Consider the following 6,000-nt stretch of genomic DNA (forward strand, 5'->3'; position numbering starts at 1 on the left):
TGAAGCTAGATGGTGGAAGTCCTAGTGAGTGAAGTCGAGCTCTAGTAAGTGAAACTAGGTAGAGGAAGTCCTGGTGAGTGAAACCAGACAATGGAAGTCCTAGTGAGTGAAGCTAGGTAACCCTAGGGGGAGATAACCCTAGGTTATATGTAATCGACACGGGCGACCAGACTAGCGAATCTTGAATTCTGTTAACACTATTTTACCTTACCATTTTATCTATTGTGCTAACTCAGTGTTGCAAGAAAGTTCAGTTAGGTCAATGGACCGACCAGATAGCTTACACGAAGTCCAGACTAGTCGACGAGCTGACTAGATGTCTGACAAAAGATAAGTAAAGGTAAGTCACTAGAGGAGAGTGACTGTAAGGACGCGTTCCAGTTGAGGGATAATAGACGTCGATCCAATTTAGGTTCATTTGAGATTCTTAAGCTGAGACATTGATTAGTTCCTGGTCCTGAGAGGACCATAACTAATTACTATATTTTTTATATTGTGATAACACTTGTCTTGCAGGGTATTTTGGACTAACACATTTGTTGCAGGGCATTAAAACAAGCAAGAAGCAAAGATGCCTACGGGGTGAACAGTACCCGAAGGCGCCTTCCATGGCTGTGGAAGGTACCTCAATACTATTCATGGAAGGCGCTTTCCATGGCTATGGAAGGCGCCTTCCATGGATAAAATTTGACCAGTTCGCAGATAAGGCGCAGCGATGGATTGATTTTGCCTCATTGGAGGTGTCTTCCATGCTTATGTAAGGGGCCTTCCAAACCTTATATAAGGCAGTTTCGAGGAGGTATTGGAACAACAACCACATACGAGCTACTGCGCACATTTGAGCCTCCGACTACTCCCGGTTCCTGCTGCTACTCTACTACAAAGCTGTTGAGCCCGATGACTACTCCGAGGAGTTCTGATCGCGCTCGATAGACAGACATCAACACGAAGTGCCTCATTTTGATACCTAAAGAGTGTTGGTAACATTTGTTTTCTGTACTTAATTTCTATAAAAGGGCAAGTGTAGTGGGTTGCACTTGACCTAACCTTTTGTACTCGATTATGTCTTCTGGAGGTATCAGAAGAAATTTTTAGTGGATTACCCATCGATAGGTCCGCGGGACCTGAGTCTTGGAGTAGGAGTCGCCGAAGGCTCCGAACCAAGTAAAAAATTATTTGTGTTCTTCTTGTTACTTTTCTTTTACTTTCCGTTGTGTACTCAAGTTTTTAAAACTGAAAAAGAAGTGTTTTGAAAACCACGTGATTCATCCCCCCTCTCACGTGCATCACGGTCCAACACAATCTTAGGTGGTTTTTATTCTCCAAATTTGTGAGTTCATGAGACTGACGGAATGTGTTTATGTGGATACCAAAAGAGGTGCGAACACTTGATTGTTCTGAGATCCAATGAGGAGAAAGTTGCTGTCGGGAGTTCGTGTTTATGCAACAAAGGTATAACTCCCTTTTAACAAACTTAGTATATGGTTTTCTTCTTCGCATGAATCTTTTGAAAGGATCTAGTTAATTTTTATGTTGTGCTTTCTGCGTGTTTAGTGCTCTAGATTCTTACAGTGGTATCAGAACCACTTGTGAAGGTGTATACTAAGTTATAGTTAAATTTTTATATGTGATATAGAAATTGCATGAGATGTTTACTATGATTTGCATGATTATGAGTCTTTGTTTCTATTGGGAATGAAATAGTTTGTGTTAAACAATCTAAAGGATATAGCATCTTCATGCATGTTATGAACGTGTGCTATATCCGATTTTGTTTGATAGAAATATACTCCCAAGGTCTCAGCCAAAACTGTTGTGAACAGTAAGGTCTTAGTTTTTGTGGGCAGTAGGGTCTCGAACCGCCGTGGCGTTGTGGCTAATAATTCTTTGTTGAAATCATAGTAGATTTTATGTCATAAAGATATTGTGAATGTTATATGACATGGTGCATGGTTATGACCTTAACCTCGATGTGATTGGATGTGTGTGTATGTTATAATTCATAATACGGTCCGCGTGTCATGTCTTTCTTCTTTTTCATTCTTATTGTCAATTTAGACTCCCCTCGAATGTAACTCAAGATTTCTTTAGATTTTGTAATGTACAAATTATAAAAAAAAAACTAATCTACTGGACGATGGTGAAAAAGGGAGAAGGACAACAACACACGACAACTAAGGAAGCACTTGAAGAAAATGCTTTTACCTAGGTTGACCTTCCAATCTTCTCATTGGCTTGAGAAGATTATAGTTGATGGGGCTATAACCATGTCGCGTTTTATTTAGCATATATATTGATATATGCCATGATTGTATGCGACGCATGTGTAGTTTAATCATAATTAGGCCCTTTTAATATGCCTATCAAAGTTCGATACTCACTACTAGCTCGTTCAATTGTAGTCAGGTTTTGCCAAAGGAAAGTGACTCGATTTATCTTGCTATAGTGCGACAGGTATTGTCTGACTATTGGACTTTGGGTGTGAGTTAACTAAGTTTTCTCAATTGGATTGAGAACTTAGAGAGACATATGTAATTTAAATTATACTAGTCTTGGGTGATTAACCAAAGCTAATTCAAGATGAGTTATAATATGGATTTCATGAGATGGGCAAATTAACAAATAGTCTTGTTCACCTAATTATACAAGAGTTACATTTGATGTAATTGGTACAAGTTACCTACCTACATTATACTGCTCCATAAAGAATTTCTATGGTTAAAAAGGTACCGATAAGCTCGTGCTTTAGTTAGGCATCCCCAAATGTGTAAGTGCTTTAAACTAGGCTTCTTACCCATCCAAAGTTCATAAGGAGTTTTGCTAGTTGCTTTGATGGAACTCTATTAAGGATATATGTTGTAGTCTTAAGTGCTTCTTCCCATAGTAATTTTCATAAGGTAGAGTAATAAATTATATTCCTCATCATGTCTTTAAACCTTCTATTTTGTCTTTCAATAACATCATTCATAGTGGGTGAACCTAGTGTGAGATGATACCATATTCCTTAAGAAATTAGCAAAAGGTTCTAGATGTTATTCACTAGAATCATCATATCTATCATAGTATTCTCCACCATAATCTCATCTGATATTCTTTTTATCCTTTTGTTGAGTTGATTCTCAACTTCAGTCATTAATTTTTGAACATGTCCAATGATTTCGACTTATCGTGAATGACATATAGATGGTCATATCGTGAAAAATCATCTATGAAAGTTATAAAATAGTATTGACCATTCTAAATAGTTATAGAGAATGACCTACAAATATCTATATGTATAAGTTCTAAGACATCTATCGTCAATATAACTTTAAATCTCTTTTTATTTGTTTATTTTCTCTTTATATAGTTAACACAATCATCTAAATCTACAAAATCCAAGAGGTCTAAATTTATCCAAAACAAATATCTCTATTTTTCATATGGAGATATGACATAATCTCATGTCATAATGTAGTCGAATTTTCATTAGTTAATTTTCTCTTTATACCTCATGTACTTAATTGCAATGATTCATTAAATATCACAATGGCATCAAACAAGTAAATATTATTATAAACAAATAAGAATCAATTTCAAACAATTTTGAATCTTGAAATAAACTAAATTTTCTTTCCCAAATGAATAAGAATAACTAAATTTGTTCAAACTAGAAAAATAAATCAAATTCTATATGAGAAATGATACAATAAAAGTTTCATCAAGATCCAAATAAAAAAATAATCTTCAATAATAATCTAAATTTCCCAATTGCTTCAACTTTTACAAGTCTGCAAAAAAAAAAAAAAAAAAAAAATGAAATCTGTCACCCTAGTGGTCCCTCACAACTGCCCCACATAATAATTGACATTTGCTCAATTCTACACAACTACCATGTGATAACCAACTCGACTATGCCATAGGGGCAAAGTTAATTTTGTGCAAATGGAAAGGAAATGAAGGCAATCAATTGCTTCAACATGGTGGCAAAAGGTGAATATGCTCACCCTCAGCGCCCCCGCCAACCCGTCAGAGGGCCAACATGGAGGAGGTAAATCACGGGCAGCTACTATCTTTTGAAATAGTGACTATCACATAAGGGAGACATTTACCTCGACTTTATCGAGATTCGAACCCCATACCTCATGATGACAAACCAATTGCTTCAACATGAACTATCTTGTCATTGTTCATATATATCTATCTTTAATTTCACCAACACTTAGCTTACGACAATGGAGACAACCCTGCATAGACATATTAATATGAGTTGTTGTTCTAGAATTTATCCACCAAGTGTGTGTAGACACCAAAGTTAAATTAACCTTAGAACAAACTAAATTAAGAGGCACACCTTTGTTGGCATGCCAAGAATGATAGTTGGAGCATTGCTTTTAAAATGCCCCTCAGCTCAACGGAAATGACAACCCTTACCTTTCGGTGCATTCGACCTCTTTGCTTGTTTCTTCTAAGGCATTGTATCTATGACTTTTATATCCTTTTTATTTTTTTCCTATTCTTAAGGGTTAAGGTTAGGGGAGCAGTTTCAATCGTATCTTACGTTAACCTTTTCTCTTACTAGACATAGTGTGAGATGAGCTCATTTAGAGACCAAGTCTCTTTCTGATAATTATAGCTCGCCTTAAATTGACTAAGTGTGCGGAAAGATATATCAAAATTGGATGCACTAGCCAGTCCTCTGTGAGTTCTAGCTTAAGTATTTTTTAACTTAGGAGCAAGATGAGACATATCATCCATGATGTATTTCCTAATATTACCCTTACCCTTATACTTCATTGAAATTAGGTTTGTCAAAAGTGTACTTGTTTTAGGCTTTTTATTCATGACAAACCTCTTTTCAATTTCAACAAGGAACTCCTTAGGCTTAGTTATCCTATCAGTTATTGTGCTCTTGAATGCCCCTAAAATGACTTTCTTCATGATTTTCAGGCACATACAATTTGATCTCTCCCACTTTTCCATCTCTCTTTTCATCAGAGGTACCCTCATCTGAAAGAGGTGGAGGAGAATCAGTCATTAATGCAAGGTCAAGATCCATGACAAAAACTATTAAGAGGTTCTCTTACTTTGATTTGAAGTTAGTGTCATTTAACATAGGAATGGAATTGATGTTGACAGTTATATTAACAGGATTATTGCTAGTTAAAAAAGAACAACAAACAAGTAAACATATTCTCATAAGTCTTTAAATAAGAATAATAATAGTAAATTCAAATATAACCCATCTCAGGATACTGAATAGCCCATTAATATTTCATCTTTGGATAAAATATTAACTACTAAGTGATATCTTAGTGTAGCAATCAAATATTAATAATAAGAACATATCAAACAATAAATCTTCCTTTGTACTGATTTATTGCTCACATGTAAAACCGAATAATTGTCACATATTTATCACCACAAGTGTATTTTCAATTTTATTAAGTATTAACCTTTCTTTAGGCTGATTAAATACTCACATAAGTTGTAAGTCCACAACTTTTTATAATTTAAAATAAATTAATTCCCACATAGGGACCACTTTGGTATTATGTTGCTTCAATTAAGTTATCTTAAAATATATATAAACACACCAATATTCAAATTTAAAATTATATCAGAATTTTCTTCAATTAACCAAATTATTCATAGTTGATTGATATGTGGACACTTGACTGCACCTTGATCAGCAGTCGATTGTTGAACCTACTGTGCGTAGTTCCTCCACAATAGGCGAGTGAATCATTTGACAAAAAAAACCTATCATGCACAGTTTGTGCACATTGGTTGAGCGGGTCAGTCGATTGGTAAACCTATCCACGGTTTGTGCACATCAATTGAGTGCGTCAATTGATTGGAAAATCTACTGTGCATGGTTCGTGCACATCAGTCGTGTGCATTAGTCGACTGGAAAACCTACTATGCACGGTTCAAGCACATTAGTCTAGTGAGCCCGTCGATTGAAACTCATGCATTAGAGTTTCAACCAGTTTTCAAAAAATTGCACCGTCACAATTA

Source organism: Zingiber officinale, chromosome 2A, assembly GCF_018446385.1.
Source record: "Zingiber officinale cultivar Zhangliang chromosome 2A, Zo_v1.1, whole genome shotgun sequence".
NCBI classification, from domain to species: Eukaryota; Viridiplantae; Streptophyta; class Magnoliopsida; order Zingiberales; family Zingiberaceae; genus Zingiber; species Zingiber officinale.